The sequence below is a fragment of the Argiope bruennichi genome, chromosome 2 (genome assembly GCF_947563725.1).
Source record: "Argiope bruennichi chromosome 2, qqArgBrue1.1, whole genome shotgun sequence".
NCBI lineage: Eukaryota > Metazoa > Arthropoda > Arachnida > Araneae > Araneidae > Argiope > Argiope bruennichi.
In genome coordinates this window covers 117,966,340-117,986,867 of record NC_079152.1, presented here as the reverse complement: position 1 = coordinate 117,986,867, position 20,528 = coordinate 117,966,340, and positions in this window count along the sequence as shown.

Below are 20,528 nucleotides of genomic sequence, written 5' to 3'. Positions count from 1 at the left end.
AGTGTAATTTAGTACAAAAAGCATTGAATTGTTATCATGGTCAGGAAACAGTCCTAAACTCAAAATTATTGAGAACTTATGGGACCGTTTGAAAACTCTTATATATATGAAGCATTCATCAAATAAAAGAGAATTAATTGAGACTATTATCGTTTCCTGGCATCGTGCAATAATCAAAGAAGAGCTTAAAATTCTGGTCAGCTCAATGAAACATCAGTGAGAAGCTGTAATAAAAAATAAAGGCTACCTTAATAAACACTAATAACTCACTGCAATCATCAGCATCTAATGTATCTCGATAATTATTGCCTCTCAACTTTTTTTGTATTGCAAATATTTGAATTTTGCTTTTGATATTGACATCAGCATTAAATTCCCTTTAAAATTATATGTAAGTGTTTCCATTTTGTGAAACGTTACAATTTCTATAAGCATACAAAGTTAGAAAACATTAAAATTTTCAAAAGTGTCCACAATTTTGGCCACCACTATATATATATATGTGTGTGTGTATGTGTGTGTGTGTGTAATATACAATTTTTTATAAATATATAAAAAAAATATAAATTACTCCAGTTCATATATTTTTAATCTGGTTTTTTATACCTTGTGTCCTTAATTGTTCATGTTTTTTCTAACAATAAATAAAAGGAAAAAAATCTGGGTATATGGTACACACCACTTTGTAGTGCACAGTGAAATTTCTAGCACATTTTCATCGAGGAGATAAGAAAAACAGCTCACAAATGGTATTTGAAAATGGATCTTTTGAGTATGCATCATATGTTATTAACTATATCAAATGTATATTTACCAAGTGGTCGAATTTTCGGCACAAATTTTATGGCAATTTTTTGTTTTAAAGATTATTTTTAATAAGAAAATTCAGCAAAAAAATCTAAATAAAAGTAATATAATACACTTTCACTGAAGCAATACAATAAATATACTGATTGTTTTATAAATATTTTTTTTACTGATCTGTTGTGTCATTGAAAATTGTAAACTGCATTAACGTTATCATTGTTTGATTCCAGCACTGATTAAAAAAGGATTATCATTAACTTGTCTGTCAATAATTGCAATATTTTTTTTACTAATATGCTTTTGTCAATAAGATTCGGTACCTCATCATAATTTCCTAGTTATTTTTCAATTCCAGCTCATTTAAATTACCATAATGTCCAGTTTTTTTAGAGAAAAAATATGATCAAAACTCCTACTTCATTGGAAATCCAAACTTCCGTAAACATGCTCTCCGTCTCCATTACCAAGGGGTGCATGCTGGAGAGTAATCATTCCTCAACCCCGGGACAGAAATTAATCTAGTTTATGTTTTTCCTTATATCGCGAAGTTTAGTGGGATTTGTTTTGATTCTACTCGAATTTCTTTCTTAAAACCGTGAAATTGCATTCAAATTTCCTGAGGCGTTTGTTGCTGAGGTTGCAGAGTTCATGCGAAGGGTGATGAACCAGTGAGTCACGTGAGAATGAAGTAATATCTTGTGCGTTTTCGTTTAATCCAAAATTCAACTCAAACATCCACATTTTAAGTCACGAAGAATTTTCATGTGGAATTTCGAAATTACCATTTCGTAGGTTGGAGCGGCTCTTATTGTTTGGGTAGAGTTTACGGTTATTCAGATGAAAGGGTAATTTCGCTGATGGAAATTATCATAAAAAGAAAATTATGAAAAAATAAAAATAAAAATTTTATTTCCAAGGTAGTAATTATTAAAAAACCTAATTTGCATCTATAACTAATTCTGGTAAGTAAGTCATTTTATTTATTAGTGATAAAGATTTATATTTCGAAAATGATATAAACAATATTCACTCATCGGTGTTTTATAATAGATTACAAAAATATATATATAATTATTGTAGATTGTGTTTATTTCTCTATTTACTTGCTAACAATAAACTTTTTACTAATTTGTATATGAAATATACAAAAAGTATTGCAATCATCAAAAAATTTTATCTCAACATTTTATTGAAAATTCACGTTTTAGACATACAATAGCTCGAAAGACTATAATTGATTTTATATGAGTCAATCTGAGAACACGTTAAGTCAAAACTGCAACTTAATGATTATACTAGAAGTAAAACATTTCCCGTTTGCATTGATGCTATTTTAAATAATTCTAATTTTATGTCACGTATAATTTTGATATAGAATTAAACAATTACCAATTTAAAGTTGGATTTTTATTATTACTCTGAAATTAATAGTAACTTTAATCTCTCTATTTTGAGTGACGAAGAATTTTCATAAGGAATACTGAATTCACCATTTTGTAACTGTAATTATTATTTTTTAATTGTTTCAATATATTTATTCAAATGAAAGGGTAAAATACATGTAATGTTGTTTTCGTTAGTTGATATTTTGATGCAAAAAAGATAATAAAAAAATAAAGAAATGATAATACTTTATTATAACTTCACGGGTAATAATAATTTTTAAAATGTTTTTTTACAAAAATAAATTTAGGTAAACAAGTTAGATTATTCATTAGAGATAGTAAATTTACTTAAAAAGTTACATTAAATTTACTTTCTAATATAGTGAAATCACATGAATTAAGTTTTAATATTTTTATTTATTTAGCATATCTTTCTGTTCATTAGCAACAATAAGCTTTTTTTAAGATTCTTGTTTTGTTAATTATAAACGGACTTAAATTCTTCAATTCATTATAGCAATAATCTTTTGAATTGCAGAGAAAAAAAAGCGATATTTTCAAAAAAAATCAAAATTGGAAATAGAATTTGCTTCAGTTAGCTGCTTGATTCATTTGAATTGAAGCACCAAACCCTCGGCAAACATAATCCTTAAAGGCAATTAAGGCAAAGATAATCTTTAAACTATTAAAATTCTAACTTACTACGAAGAAAATTGGGAATATTTTATGTTAGATACGACGAATTTTTACTTACTTATATACGAATTAAGCAAAGTATTGTAATCATAAAATAATTCGACCTAAGCAATTGGATGATTAATTTACTTTTAAATCAACATAAGGGCTGTTTTCAAATGGACCTCATAATTCTGAGCTATGATCGGATGATGAGATTTCCACAAAAACCGGCATCTTATACTTAACTATTTCAAATTCATAATATAAAATGTATTCTACTGTTAACAACTTTCAACATATATTATTCACAGTATAAAAATAATTTTTAACCTGCAATTCACAATTTAAACAACTTTCTCAGTATATTTCTTATCCTCATATAAAAGAAATATATACGTTCAGAGAAAATCCATTAGGAGAAAATCAATTCGGTTGGAGGAATATAAGTTCATACGATAACTATAAAACAAAAAGATTGATAAAATTGAGTACACAAATTTAATATCTAAAGTCTAGTTATGCCTCAAAGTTGGAACCAAATCCGCATGCAAATGTGATATGTAAACTCATGTTTATATAATTCAAAAGCGTAATAACTTAAATACTTGAAATTTAATATGTGCTCTTGTGTCTACAATTGTAGCTCTGTGTTTGATTGTGATCTGTGTTTGACTAATTAAAACCAAATTTTGGTTTTAATTAGTTGGAAGTCAATCAGTTGGAAAAAAAATTCTATCAACACATTCGATTTTCGGGTACTCGGGTATTAACCGCATTCCAAAGATTAATGGCCGAGGATCATACGACAGATTGAGTAAAAATGTTAAATTAAAGTTAAATGTTTCTTAATTGTTGTTTCCCATACAAGGCATTCGCTGCTTTACTCAATATCCCCGATTTTATGCGGTGGGGCGATAATAATACCTTTATAAGAGAACATACAAGAAAGTTTCAGAAAATTATTCCACCTGGTTTTTAGCCTTTTTTTTTTTTTTTCTTCTTATTTTCTCATTTTCTTCCTTCTCTTTTTTAGATCAGCGGCATTACTAAATTGTAACCCCAGAAAATGTTTAAAATAGTTCCCCATCTTTCAGTTTTGGAAAATAGGGCAGTAGTAATATCTATGTGCCTTTACAATTATTACATCTTGGATTGGATCGGGGAACTCAGACATTTTGCCAATCCTGTCATCTTCTCTTGAATCTTAAATCAATTATTAAAATGTAGCAGCTGTGCATCATTTTATATCTTTTTTATTCTCAAATAAATGAATTAAAATGAAATAGAAATTAAAGATATTTGGTGTAATATTTTAAGTGATCTAATTGATTCATTGTAATCAAAAAATTGCTTTCACCAGATTACCTAGAATAGAATATTGTCTCGATTTGTAAGACACAAAATTTCTTCCTTTCGTGAATAATTTATCTTCTCAGTTGTTCTAGTATGATCGACCATTGTTTCGTTTAGTAGGAAAGATGCATCTAGTGTTGCCAATGTAGGATTTGGAAATTCCATTTATTTATATTTAAAAATTTATTAAGAGATACCAAGATGCTCCGTGTATCTATTTTTTTATCTTATTGAATATATATCAATTTTTCAATGAAATTCATTGATGGGAAATTTGTGCATCCGTCTGTATTTGAAAATAATAATTCGAAAACCTTTGAAAAAAAAAGTAAAAAGAAGGAATTTAAGTCGCGGTTTTTATCACTCAATCTAAATTGAATCAAATTTTCGAACAAACCACCAACAAAATGATTTTCTTCGTGTTGTGTTTTCCCTCAATCTATAACTAACTGAAAAAAATATTAATCTAGATCAAGGAATTTTAAAACGTCATCTTTATACCAGAAATATAAATCTGTATCACATTATGGGTCCAAATATACAAAAGAAAAATATTCCAAAATGCAAACTTGAAGATACGATACAGCTGAGCTCAGATTGCACCATATCAATATATGAAATAATCCACCACCGTCTGTAATATTCAGCAGATATAAAAAATATCCTCACTTTTCCAATCTGTATCTTCATCGAATGCGAAATCCCAATTTCTGCATTGATAACTAAGACGAGTCTTAATTTATGTTAAATTGACTGATTCATCGGCGTGCGAAAAAACCTAAGCATAAATAAATAGAAATAGTCAAGGAGTTAAGACATGTAATTTTCATTATTTTATATTTTTGCTAAATCATTACATTCTTCCTACATTGACCCAATCGAAAATTATTGCCAATATTTTCTTTCAGCATTTTTTTTAAATTTTGTATTCGATATTAAATCATTTTATTAGAAGATCTCCGTTTCTTTTAACCCGATTTCAGTAATCCTGCATATTATGGACAAAGAAGCTTCCATTTCAAGGGAACCAAACTTCTAATGCTACTAATTATTGTTACTTCTAATGTTCCTTGTTGTACATCTAAAGTCAAATTATAATATTTCTTTCATTTCTTAAAATCTCTGCTAATGTTCACGAGATTTTCTTCTACAACTTTCTTTAGTTCGTTTGTTATTGTTAACAAGTTAACAATCATACGTCTACATAAGCACATCTTCCAGTTATAGAAGAATGCCACAAAGTCTAGTAAAAGATAGTCTCGATGGTCCAAGAATTTTCTTAGGAAATTCTTAGGAATTTTTAGAGAAAAAAATCTTGAATCTAAGATGGGAGCTTTATAGCAGCAAGTCAAGCATTATATGAAAGATGTAAATTCATATCGTATCTGATTACTCAATGCAAAATTCATATCAGTCACATGATAAACGTCATTGCTAATATAGCTCCTCATTATCTTGTGATATAAAGACCTTTTTTTTCCAACAACATGTATAATTGATATCATAAAAAGTTGATTACATCATGTGATCATGAGCTGATTTCATTCCAGATTAATCAAAATAATATAAAATGCTGAATAAAATATCCCTGTTGAACTTGTTGGTGATTATTTTAAAATGCATTGGCAACACAATTTATTTATTACCAAAATTTCTGTGGAAACAACTGTCCATAAATGACTAAATTTTCTTCACAATAATCTCTTATAAAATCTTAAGAATATATTCTCTACCCCAATCCGACTTATAATGAACAACTTATATAAAATATGAAATATTTTCCGAAACATAAAATAAGCTAAATCCGAAGTTTATAAGCTTTTCCGAAATATAAAAAAGCTAAGCATAAGCAATCCTGATTTTTTTTCGTACAAATACACTTCTAGTTTTTATCATAAAATTATTTTTTTTCATTTAGAGAATTCATTAGCATTCTTAACATTGAGATATTTAAGTTTTTTATGTTCTGAAAAAAATAAAATAAAGTAAAATTGACTTTAAAAAATCTATTTTATTTTCATTCTCACGTGCTTCTATTTTTTAATAGGAGATTATTTTTTAACCTTCAGAATTCATTTGTATTTTCAACACTGAGCCATTAAAGGTGGTTAATGAAGACATCAAAACAATAAAAGCTATTCAGACTGTAATTCGAAGAAAAAGTTCAGTAGGTTAATTATATTTTCTTAAAAAAGAATGGTCTAATTGCTCACGCGCGGCTCTGATGGCGCGGTTTTCTTTAACGAATTCTCTCATATAATGTTTTGTTATCGAAAGCAGTTAATCTCTGAATATAATTTCTTATCAAAACAAAAAGATATGAATTTGAATGAAATACATTTCCCTTTAAAACTGTCAAACATTCATTGCTCTTATCATCCGGTTTTGATCATAAAAAATGATCATATGTATGTATTCGGCAAGTAAAAAGGGATTTGTAGGTTGATGAGCGTTGACGAGCAATTTGTTATTCAAACACGTTGTGCGGTCTTTAGCAATATAAATGCCCGATCGCATTAAATTCAAGCTGTAAAGTGTTCATTTTGATATTCTTTATAGCGTTTGTGTTTAAACGAAACTTCCGCATTATCAATTCAGCTCATGATCTAGCAAGCATGGAATGATCTATGTTCTCTCAAATGCTTTTATAACGATATTTTTTAAATGTGATTGCTCATTTTTCTTCCGATCGATAAAACTTCTTAAAAGAAAACCTAATCGCTTATCTCAATATAAATAAAAATCATTTTGGTGAAAATATGTTTTGAATTTCCTATTAAATCAAAGCACTGATTCAATCAACTTCATATGATTATTACTTACTAATGGAGAAAATATATTGTTATTATTAAATATCCTTATAGTAACAGCTGCGAAGGGCTGAGAATTGAGAGTCGTAGAATATTATTCTAAAATTCCAGAAAATTTCGGAATTATTTTAGAATATTTTTAAATCTGTTATGTTTTGTAGAGCTTGCTAAAATTTAATTTTAGTAGCTTGAAATTTTTTTGGACATTCTAGATCATTCTCACATATTTTTATCACTGCATTTAAGAAACTGGAACAATATAGAACATTATATAACATTATACAACTTTTTGAAAACTATAAATTATTCTAATACCGTTATTCCTTCTGAGATATTTTAGAAATTTTTAGAAAATTCTTAATTATCTGGAAATATTTTAGAATATTTACAATTACTATCACATTTTGTAAATTTGAAGACTTCCTTTGGCATTTTACAGGCTCAAGAAAGTTTCTAAAGCATTTATTATTATAGAATATTTTTCGAAACAATACAAAATATTTTTCAATTCTACTTTTTACTAACTTCGAATTTCAGAAATGTTTGTAAAATATTCTGAAGCATTCCTACAATAGTGAAAATCAGAGAATTCTTCAACAAAACAAAAGAAATCACGTGCGAGTTGAATTATTACGCTGATAAAATATTTTTCCTTTTCTTCTGCCTCGAGTTATTTTGATACTAATAAAGTACCGGTCAAAGTTGGGTATTTTGTTAGTGTTTTAAATACTAACACACAACTTGAAGTTTAAGAAAAGTAATTTCATTCTTTAACACTTTTGAAAATGAGTACACAATCCTGAACACAGGTAGAAAGGAACATTGAATAAATCCGAAAAATTAAGAAACATAAAACAAAAATATCAACAATAAAATTGTTTAGTTATAGAATAGAATTTCCAGGAAAAAAACATTATAAATAATACATTTTGGTATGATTTATTTACTAAAATAATTTATTATAACTTTTCATTTTTGTGATTCATCCATAAAAGTTGTATTAAAGTATATAGTAAATATCAGAAAGGAGAATTCTGCTGAAAATAAATGTTTAGCTATTTCATCCTTTTTTAACATGAACTATTTATGGATAAGTAATTATCAAGCCATTCAGGAAGGTAACAGAATGCTTTTTTAACATTTTGAAAGATTTTTTTTCTAGTCTTGATATATTGAAATATTTTTAGGATTAAAAAAAGTGATTCATTTAGCTTATCAGATAAATTTAATTTAATTAATTGATTAATTTGGTCAATTAATGACTAAGTAACAAATCAAGACAAACTATTTTGTGTGTGATAAGAAAACAAAACATCTAGGGTTTTTTTTTTTTTTTGTCTTATTGAAAAATTTATCAGAACGTATGCCAACTTAACTAACTTCACACAAAGATTGGTTCATTTAGTGGTAATCATACTTCCCATGGCTTTAGAAAGGTTTAAATCAAAGGCAAACTGTTGAATTTAGAACATTCTCAGTTAATCCAGGAACGTCTATTCACCTTAGTGAACCTCATTGCAAAATGGCATAACGCTACTCTGTATCTTTGTTGTCTCTAACCACGAAGGTAATTATACCGGCCAGAAAGACATAGATAAAAAAAATAGCTGAGAGAACCACTGACAAGATACATCAGGGCATCTGATAATGTAGCATTGAGAACTTTATTTACTATCCATAAAAATCTTATCGATTTCCTAACGTTTCTACTTTGTTTTTGACTAAGAAAATTACTTTAATTGAACCTTTAACAAGTAAATACCAAAAAACATTACCAACGAGACATAAACAGACTCTGGTATCAGAATGACGTGGTATAATGGACATAAGAAACTTATTCTTGAGTGCTTCAGTACATGTCATAAAAGAACTGAAACTTTCAATTTGCAACTAATAAAATGGTTACACTAACAAGAAAAACTCAAATAATCTCCAACTTTTTATAAGCTAAGGTTATTAAAGCTGAAAACTTAGAGTAGACATTGATATTATAATTATGTAGGAAAGATCAAAGCATGAACAAAATACAAATAAATACTACACGTAAATATGAATTCGGCATGATAAAAATAGATTGTAAACAGAAAAGAAAAATCCTACATTTTAGTTCCTGGAAAAGTTTTAAGTGAACTCATTTAGTTCACAAATTAATATAAATTATTCTTATTGCTTTCAATAATAGTATTTTTATATTCACTATTAGCTAGATAGTAGGGCGAAATGCGTGCACTGGCCAATACGATGAAGAGGATGAACTAATACAAGTTTAAAGACAGGAATGAAAGAAAGGGAACTAACATTAGTTTCAGTAGTACAAAAAGATTTGATATAGTAAGTACAAAATGACAGCAGAATCCAGTCAGAATATAATGGAAAACTTCATTCATAGATTATCTTGTTCTAAACCAAGAATTTGTCATTAACTTCTCCATTAAGAACCTTTTGTCCGAAAAAAAAATTACAGCATTTTTTTTCTTTAGAAAAAATTTGCCCATACTTACAGAACGAATCAATAGTTAATGCCAATAGTTAATAATAGTTAACAATGAGTTATAACTCAGCAAAATTTTCATTAAATTACGACAATCTTTTTAATCAATGTTAATTACAAGTACTGAAGGATCAAATAAAGGAAAGAATATCGTATATCTGCAATTAATTATTCTAAAAATTTGCTAATCATGCAAAAAGAAACAAGTTTGCATTCAAAAAATCATTTGTAATTAAATCTAAATATGATGATCGAATTTTTAAATAAATCTAAACATGATGGAATAAATCTAAATATGATGATCGAATTTTTAAATAAATCTAAACATGATGGAATAAATCTAAATATGATGATCGAATTTTTAAATAAATCTAAACATGATGGAATAAATCTAAATATGATGATCGAATTTTTAAATAAATCTAAACATGATGGAATAAATCTAAATATGATGATCGAATTTTTAAATAAATCTAAACATGATGGAATAAATCTAAATATGATGATCGAATTTTTAAATAAATCTAAACATGATGGAATAAATCTAAATATGATGAAAGTAGTACAATAAGCATGATTTGCAGTCAATATATTGTAGAATAAAATAATTCAACAAATGAATACAATACATTATTATCAAGTATTGAGAATAATGAGTATATACATCATTATCATAAACAGTATCTATCTGATAGTTGTATTTCTTTTTCCTGCGGCAGCTTCAAAATATTTTCAATTAAAAGTATTTAGACATTTACGAATTAAAATCGTCGTAAGAATTCCTTACTCAATATTTACTGTAATTCAGATAATATTTAAGGAAGTAAATGGCACTATTAAAAAATTCCAAATAGAAATTTATTTCAATAATATTCATAGAAAATTATTGCTTGATAAGGAACGATTAAATCAACTTTCAAATTTATATAATTTGATATTAGAGATAAATTTGTTTATCAGTCTATTTCTGAAAAATAAAAGAAAATATTTTAATATTTCCCAGATAAAAGAAGTTATTTGAAGTTAACTATTAATATAATATTGCGTTTCATTTTGTAAAAATTGTTTTTTTACTTTTTCTTCCAATAACTATATATTTGAACAATCGTCTGCCAGTAATTTAAACAACTATTGGAAGACATGTTTTAGCATTCAATTCGAGGATAATCGTCTACATTTTATTTACTTCTAATAAAATTGATTAATATGGGAAACATCATGATTTTTAATTTAAACAAGAATTTAAAAGAATCTGAAAAACAATAAATTTAATAAAGCATAACTCATTTATAAATGAATAATAAAGTATAATAATTACATACAAACTTAGAGGATTTTTTTTTTAATTTTCAAGTTTTAAGAACATTTTGGCAAATACATTATTAACTTCAAAAGTAGAAAATCACTTTTAAAACAAGTAAGACAGGAAAAGGAAGGGAAAGAATTTGAGGAAGTTTTTCGCAATTGAAATAAAATTCCGTCTTCGAATTTTTCAAATAATTAACATCCTATTTGACATCCTTGAAATAAAATTGGATTTGAGAGATGTAGTTCTTAATTGAAATCACAATTTCAATAACAGTTATCATGAAATCAAAATTTGTATTAAAAGAAACATTCTAATCACGAACCTGCATTCCACTTATTTTAAAATAAGAGAGAAAATAGGATGTAAATAAGATATATAGTTATAGGAATCAGGCTTTTTGCTAATATTGTGCGTTTTCAAAAGACATACGGCAGATTCTATTGCGCATGTCATTTTAACGTATGCCTGTACATTAGAGTGGAACGAAAAAATCAATTTTTAATTTTTTATAGTGCGGAAAAGTTGCCTTTTGGTAAAAGTAAAATAAATTATAAATATGAAAAATATTGGAGTAGGTCTTGAGGTGCCGCAAAGATTTTAAAGTTTCGAAAAATTGAAATTTTTGCTACATTTTGATATTTTTTTACGAAACAATCAACTTTTGATTTTTAATTTTTAATAGCGCGGAAAAGTTGCCTTTTGATATAAATAAGATAAATAAAAAAAATAGGAAAAATATTAGAATGCATCTTGAGATGCCGTAAGCACGTTAAAATTTCATAAAAACACATTTTTTTGCAACTTTTTAAGGATTTCTGCTTGCTTCGATTATGAAATAAACAGCTTTAAATAGGCGTTTTCATATGATTAAAAATATAAAAACAGTTTTAATATTGCACTGGCATGGCACTGAGTCGTTGCCGGAGCGGTTGTTATTGAGGTAAGGCGAAGATTTGTCTAGGTCCGATGACAAGGACAGGCCTTGTTTCAAATCAGTAACTTTGCCGAGTTCAGTTGTGTTGGTGTCTCCACTCCGTCTATTGTGTAACTGATTTGTTAGTTTGTGCGCTTGTGTGCTTTGTTGTGAGTAAAAAGGGTTCAGTCTAAATTAGTGAAAACAAGAAAAATGTCGGAGCGTTCTATTTTTGGGAAATTTAGTGATTTGCTTGAAGTTGAACTCCCTACTTACGAATCTGTTATAAAATGCTACTGTTAAACTAGGCATAACCTCCAAATTGCTCCAGAGAATGATTCTTCCGTAAGTGAAATATGTGACACTTTAGTTCCCGTAATAGAGCAAATATGGTCAAGAGCTTCTATTCCTGTTGCTTTTAGCAAAAGAATTTCACAAATGTTAAAAGCTTATCATGTTAAATACAGGACTTTATTAGAATCAAAAAGCAGAAAATGTTCCGATAAGTTTGATTCCAACCTCACAGAATTTTAAAAAAAACTAAATGTTTATTTGATATAGCTGATATAAAAGAAAAAAAAATGCCAGTTATGGAACAAAAGTTTGTAAATGATCAACGCTCTAACAGGAAAATGGTTATAGGTAATATTGATATTGTTACCGCAAGAGCTTTGAGGAAAAAAGAAGCAAGAAAGAGCAAAAAACTACACAGATTAATTAAGTTTTATCAAGAAGGGACAAAAAATGTTTGTGTATCAGAAACGATTACTGGCGAAAGTGGTAAATCTGAAGTACAACAGTGTTCTTTACAAAAAGAGGCAAACCAACCGGATCCATCAAATAGACAAGAAGAGTTGCCCGTGTGATTTAATATTAAGTTAAACCCACATGTACATCTTTTTAACCCTATCTCATATTCATGCTATCTCTCTGACGATCTCAGGAACGTTATAGAACAGATTATTCAACGAAATGGGTACTTTGCTGCTTCAGAAAATATCCTTTTATCCATGCTAAGTGTTGTAAAATTCAAAGAGAACTTCGTTGACGACGTGTTTTAAAAGCAAGAAAAGAAAGTAAAGACAGAGTCAGGAAGCTTAAAGTTCCAAAGATAAACTTCAAAGCAAAAGATTACATCGACATGATCTCATGGCTCTAAAATGAGATAACTGAACCTGCCTTGTTAAAACATGTTTCCAGTGACTCTCTAAAGGACTTTATACGGAAGGCACCTGAAACTGAACCAAATAGTATAGGGAACTCGAATATCGACTTTCCCTGGCTTCCTTGTCACATGCAAGCAGCGGAAAGAGCTGTGGAATTGGTGGCCCAATCGGCTCAGAATGTCTGTGATTCAATCGCAAGAGAAGGTTACATAAGGGCAAAGATTGACTCACGAGTGAATAGGCCAAAATTTAATTAAAAAAACAGTTTAATGTGGCAGAGAAATAGAAACAAACAATTTGCAGCAGTAACATTTGTAATCATTAAGAATACAGAAGTGAGAAACGCATAATTTGACATTAAAAATATTTTTATTATCATTATTATACTTTGTAATTAATAATTTTTCCGTTGTAATGATTATATATGTATTTAAAATCATCTTTTGTAACATTAAATGAACGAAAAATTCATAAAAATATTTTATCAAAGTTCATAATGTTTCAATTTTTTTTTCAAACTTTAATCTCTTTGCGGCACCTTGAGATATTGTTGTATTAGAACCAAATTTCCATTTTTTTTTCCAATTTTTTTACAAATTTTTAAGCTTTTTGCGGCACCTTAAGATTATATAATATTGAAACCAAATTTTTAAAAATGTTTTTGAACTTAAACGATAACTTTTCTGTACTATTACCAAACTAAAATCTAAAAAAAAATTTTAAAGGCCCGTTTTAAAAATTTTTCATTTTTTTTTTTTTTTTTTACAAATTTTAAGCTCTTTCGGGCACTTCAAGATAATGTAATATTTCAAACAAATTTTTTAAAATCATCTTGACACTAAAAGGTAGCTTTTCCTCACTATTACCGAACTAAAATCTAAAAAAAAAAAAAAAAAAAAAAAAGGCCATTTTCATTCCACCCTACTCTACATGCCTGCAATTATTTTTGTCTTCAACGTTTTGCAATTTTTTTTTAATTATATAGTAACAATTTTCTTAGAAATCAGATGGAGTGGTTTCCCTAAAACTTTCTCGCATACGAACCCGAGAACGCATTGCAGGGCATTAGCGTACAATAGTTACAAAATGCTAACCTTTGGCATGAATATATTATTTTTATTCAATCTATCGTGTCATTCTTGGCGAGCTATTTGGCGATGAATTCCTAATAGTCCTGGTTAAAAGTATCCGAAAATCGAATTTGTGTTTTAGACGCGATTTTCTCAAACAATTGAAACAAAAATTTCATACAGAAGTATAAAATTTCAAGAAGAAGTATTCATATAAGTATATAATTCATAGAAGTATAAGCCAGAAAATCCCGTACCAAATTTGGTATATTTAAATCACTGCGTAGTTGAGATATCGGGCGTTTGCATGTTTCTGAAAGTACAGACCGACAGACAATAAGCCCCTTGTTGGATTTGGAACAAAATTTGTACGATGTCTACACAATAGATATTAATTCTGTGTATCGAATTTTATTTATCTTGTTCTTTTCTTTTTGTAGTTATAATTTTAAATTAAATTCAAACAGGCGGACAGAAGGACTTCCTCTTCCTCCTTCCTTCCCTCCTTCTTTCCTCTAAATTTGATCGAAATCTGCAAATTTGATACAAAGATTTTATAACAAATTTCAACCGTGTACCTCAAAGCGTTTTTGAGTAATCTTTGTCACAGGCAGGCAGACATTTTCTAAAAATGTGTTCTTCGAAATCAGGAAGGTCTAAAACATGGTGATTCATCAGAATCTCGAGCTCGAATTTCCTGACGATTACTATAGTACTTTCTCTATACTTCGTATAAGAGAAATTAAAAATGCATTATCATTCGACTTGGATGCTATATTGTGAAAAAGAAAGATTAACATTGTTGGAAAATTCTCGTTCTCTGTTTAGGCAAATTTATTAAAAACATAATTTTTTTAAATTCGAAGGGAAATTTTTTAAGCTATCAAAGGTATTTATTGACGACGTTGTATTCTTTTAAACCTAATTTTAATACTGCTTGCACTATATCCGCATACATAGTGTTACGAACCTGTGATGCGGCTTCCCAGCATAGTGGTTCCATAGGAGGTCCCAGAGCTTGGCGACAAACTTGGCGATCATTTGGCGATTTGGCGTCGAATTTGGTGACTTTGGCGCCAAAATAGATTATACCCGAAACATCGAGAATTTTCCCGAACCGTCCAGTAGGAACGGAGATACGCTTCGAACGTTCCTGATTGGTTGTAGTTAAGTTCACGTTAAATGGCAAAATGATGATGGTTCTTTAATTAAATAAATATCAATAACACAATAATTCGGTTGTTCAACAATCCTGAGAAATGATAGTAACGTAACATGCTACATTCATCGTAGAAGGATGTCCTGAAGATCAGTAGGAAATTTATTTTTAGAGTTCATCATTTAAACTTGTATACACATAATATAAAAAGTTTCTGTACTCATATAAAGCCGCATAGTAAAAGTAATAAATTTTACTGATGTGCGTGACTAAGAAAGTTATGTTATAAAAATGCATTTTCACAAGATAAAATGCAAATAATGTTTAAAAATGAAATAAATGTGTCTTTAAATAAAACGAGGCACATAACTTACTACAAAGAAATAAAAAATAGGTTTATTATGAAGGAAATAATAAAATAAAATGAGGTCATTGTGAACTATAATAACTTTTTCGCACGTGCTTTAATATAATTGCAATCTATAATTTAAATGAATTTTAAAAGTTTTAATTCAATATTTCTTATACATCATTTCATAATATTTATTTTCTCTTCGTGCTGTGCTTATAAAGTCGATAGCCTATTTTTCTTTTCGGTAAAACTCAGTTTCAGAAACTGAAAAACTAGGCTGAAGTCATTGAAACTCTCCGTGCTTTAATGACATGAAAACTTTAACTTACAAAGATAGGAGCAGAGTTACATTAAAAAAATGGAAATATGATGTTATAAATAATTAAAATTGTGCCATAAGGAACATTGGAATGTTTGGTTATTATCATATCACTCCTCATTATTTAAATAAATTTTTATTTCCTAACTTTAAAAAAAAAATTAGCTCTTGCTTTGTTATTTAATAGTTCTGCCTCATTTTCGTAATTTCGTATCTTATTTTATTTGAAGGTCATTTATCTGATTTAAAAAACTAAAATTGATTTAAAATACAACTGAAAAAATGGCTTCTTAAAATATAACAGTTTGAGTTTATTTATACGTTTTTCTTTGTCGTATAATTATGTTTTTGACAGATTTGGCCTCTAAGAGATTTTATTCTTATATATTCTTAAGTAGCAAAAATTGACTTAGTTTACTTTTCAAATTCTAAATAAGTATTTTAGCTTTGTGATAATTTTTCAATAAAATTACAAGTTTAGCTTATGAATTATAAGTTAAGCTGTTGATTTTTATAAATTTTACTTTAGTTCCCTTTATAATCAACTTCCTATGGCGTCTCCAACATTCCTTTAAACTTTTGTCACCAAAAGTGTTCAGATTATAGTAATATTTTTTTAATTATTACTTAAATACTGTAAATTACTCTAATTTTTATTCAAACTAGCTTTTTTTGATGTTAATGAATTATTTTTGCGTATTTATCCATCATCAATTGACTTTAAAAAAAACCCTATTGTTCCAATAGGGACACTATTTCTTATTCGTGTACAAACTTTAAGCTTGCTAACAATGGAAATTTTAAAACTACTCAATTAAAATAAAACAAAAATCTTCTTTAAAAACTGGCAACTTTAATTTATGGAAATGCTTTGTTTAATTTCTCTACGTTGGATGCTTTCTGAATTTTTACATAATGAATGAATTTACATAATGAGTGAATTACATTATGAATGAATGAATTTACATAATGAATGAATTACATTATGAATGAATGAATTTACATAATGAAGGAATTACATTATGAATGAATGAATTACATTATGAATGAATGAATTACATTATGAATGAAGGAATTACATTATGAATGAATGAATTACATTATGAATGAATGAATTTACATAATGAATGAATTTACATAATGAATGAATTTACATAATGAATGAATTACATTATGAATGAATGAATTACATTATGAATGAATGAATTACATTATGAATGAATGAACTTACATAATGAATGAATGAATTACATTATGAATGAATGAATTTACATAACGAATGAATTACATTATGAATGAAAGAATTTACATAATGAATGATTAATTTGTATCATTAATATGCGTTGTATAGTCAGTTTCGTCCTAAAAAACAAACTGTGTTTCAGAATAGTTTTTAATGCATATCATTATACGAAATTTTTGTTACATTAGGGAATCAATTTAAACTTTTATATATATTATACATGTTTCAGCAGTACATATACTAGCCGCTTATACTGGGCTACTTTCAACTTTGGTACTTATAAATTCCACTGTTATAGAAGCAATGGCAGCCCATGTATTAAGGCTATAGAATTACAGCACTGAAAGGAATCATATAAAAAATATTTTTAAGCTCTTTTTTCTTTTATATATTATTCCAAAATTTTGTTACTAAGGTTTTGATTATCTTGCGTAATCAAAAGAAAAATAATTCGTTAATCTCATCCTATAATATTTTTTGCTTCTTTTTTCTTTTATATAATATTCCGAAATTTCTTTACTAAGATTTCGATTAACTTACACAATCAAAAAATAATAATAATAACTTGTTAATCTCATCCTTTAATTGGAATTTAAACTTGAAAGCTTATATTTTCGTGGGCTCTTACCTCATTTCCAAAGAACATTTAAAGATTTTCCTTTTAGCAATTCATAACTGCTTGATGAATCTTTTAGAATGAATGCTTAGGACTAAACAGTTAATCCCTAATCATGGGGCAGTTCAGAAATTGACCATCTTCACTTTCTTTTTTGTTTCACATTAATTGATTTCTTTGGATTTATTTTCTAACTAGCCATATTCGGTGCACCGGGATCAATTGTTACTAAAAATTTTAATTACATATTTTATGTAAATTGGTTTTAAAGATTTCCTCAATAAAATGTTTTAAACTTTAAATTTGGATACACATATATTTTAGAATCCTTATGCTTTTTTTTTTCATTGTGCTATTCATTTCCCTAATCTTCTGTGTATATCTTTGTACATATGAAATCATAAGAAAGAACAGCAGTGATTAAAAAAGGACATACTATAAAATCCTTTATAACTGCTTAGTCTTGAAATTAAGCTTTCATTGCAAGTATAACAAAATGTTTAAAAGATTTATTAAAAACATGCTTTGTACTGAAACCTACTCAACATGGAAAATAAAGCCAAATCTTCAAATCTTAAACATGTGCAATATAAAAATTTTGGTAGGAAATACAAAACGAAGCTGATAGTAAAGAAAATGATTTTAGTTCCGTTCAGAAATATATTGCTGCAAAATATGCTAAAAATAATTCTTTAAATTAATTAAAAATAGAAAAAAAATTATATTAACTGTAATAATTGGAAAAATAATTTTTTATCATTTAAGGAAATGCAAGAAACATTTTTTTTACTGTAATCATTTCAATATGTTAGAAAAAAACTTTAAAATTTCTACTTATTCTGTAATTAAGAATTGGAATTTTAAAAAATTACTCTAAGGTGCATATTCTCATCTTTCAAAATGCATATATATGCTAAACTTTATAGCTGTAAGTCAAACCTGTAAAGTGCCAACAATACAAGTAGGGATTGCAATACCGGTGTACCGGGATACCGAATACCGGTATTTTGAGCCATTTGTACAATTTTGTAATACCGGTATTCACAAGTTTAAATACCGGTATTTCGGTATTTATTAGACATTTTTAAAATTGTCTCCACTATATGTTCAGGGATCGCCAACATAGCAAAATAGTATACGTTTTTGTTTTTATGTCTCCCTAACGGGTGAAATTAATTAACTAATTAATGGCTTAAATCTAAATTTAGTGAAACATGGATTATCCCTGAAAGAAGCAATTGTATCCATCATGACTGATGGACCAACAGTTATGAAAAAAAGTTGGAAAGTTGATTGGTGTAAATCAGCAATTGTGCTATGCACATGGAATTCAATTAGGAGTAATAGATGTATTATACCAAAAAAATAAAGAACAGAAGAATCCAAATACTGCGGATATAGAAACTTCGGGTTCCAACTTTGAAGAGAGTAAGAGTGAGAGTGATATTGATAATGAAGATAATGACAATGTAATTGTTGAAGAAGATATTGCTAATGAGGATGAAATATTAACCCATCAAGAATTGCTTCCTATAATTTATAAAGTTCGAAAAATTGTTAAGATATTTAAACGTTCCCCTATAAAAGATGACATATTACTAAAATACATACTAACTGAAAATAAAACAGAATATATGTTAATAACAGATTTTAAAACATGTTGGAACCGTTCACTCCTAACAGCACACATCACACTAGAACAGCACACATCACTATCTGAAGATTATATATTACATTGAAAAATCGCACAGAAGAAAGACATATCGAAATAGAAAATGTCTTATGGTATTTACATAATTATAATGAATAAAAAAATGGAAATGAAAAAGAAGAAAATAAAATAACCAATTCAAATCTGATTAAGTTTAGAGTAAATTTTCTTAACATTTTTTACCCTCAAACCTATCCACATTCAAAAGAATTCGGTTCAGTTATCTAAGATTACGATGACACTAATGTTGATAGTGAAAAGGAATTGTCTCTTGAACAAAAATTAGAATTAGCAATAAATAAGAAAATTTCAACGAACCAAAATACAATACAGAAATCAGCTATATCCAAAACCATCCGATAAGAAATCGATTTATTTGAAGATGAGGGATTTAGAGGTAAATACTAGGAAAAAGTACATAGTGCATTGCCAACAGTATCACCAACTATCATAAATGCCGAAAGAGCGTTTTCGACAGCTAATAATTTTTGCACAAAATTACTTTTCAGGCTCAATGACAGTACAATTGATGCATTATGTTTTTTAAGATCACATTTCAAAAATTTGTAATAGTACCACAGACTGAATAGTGATATTTACAATTTTTTGGGATTTAAATAAATAAGTTGTTTCTTTACTTTTGGGGGATTCTATATACTGTTATAATTTATAAATTACAAATTAGTTTTTGTGATATTTACCCTTTCTAATAAAACTGGCAAATAAAACAAAAAACACCCGTGTTTTCTTTCTTTTTCTAAAATTTCTAATACCGGTATTAAAACCGGTATCCCGGTATTAAGATCTAAAAAATACCGAATACCGGTATTGAAATTTTGGTCCGGTATTGCAGTCTCTAAATACAAGTAATGCCCACATTTATCTTTATCAGCAGTGGGATTATTTGTCTATTATATATATGCTTGTCTTCCAGTCTGCTAATATCATTTAAATATTTTCTTTTGTATTAACTTAATTATTTAAACAGAGATAAATTTTCACATGAGGGAAAATGAAAACATATTTTTGAATATTTATTTTATAAGTTCATCTGTATTAACTGCGAAATTAAGAGATTTAACACTCACTAGATCTGTTTAATTAAAGTAGTTTAAACGCAGTAAAATTAATATCTGACACTGAATG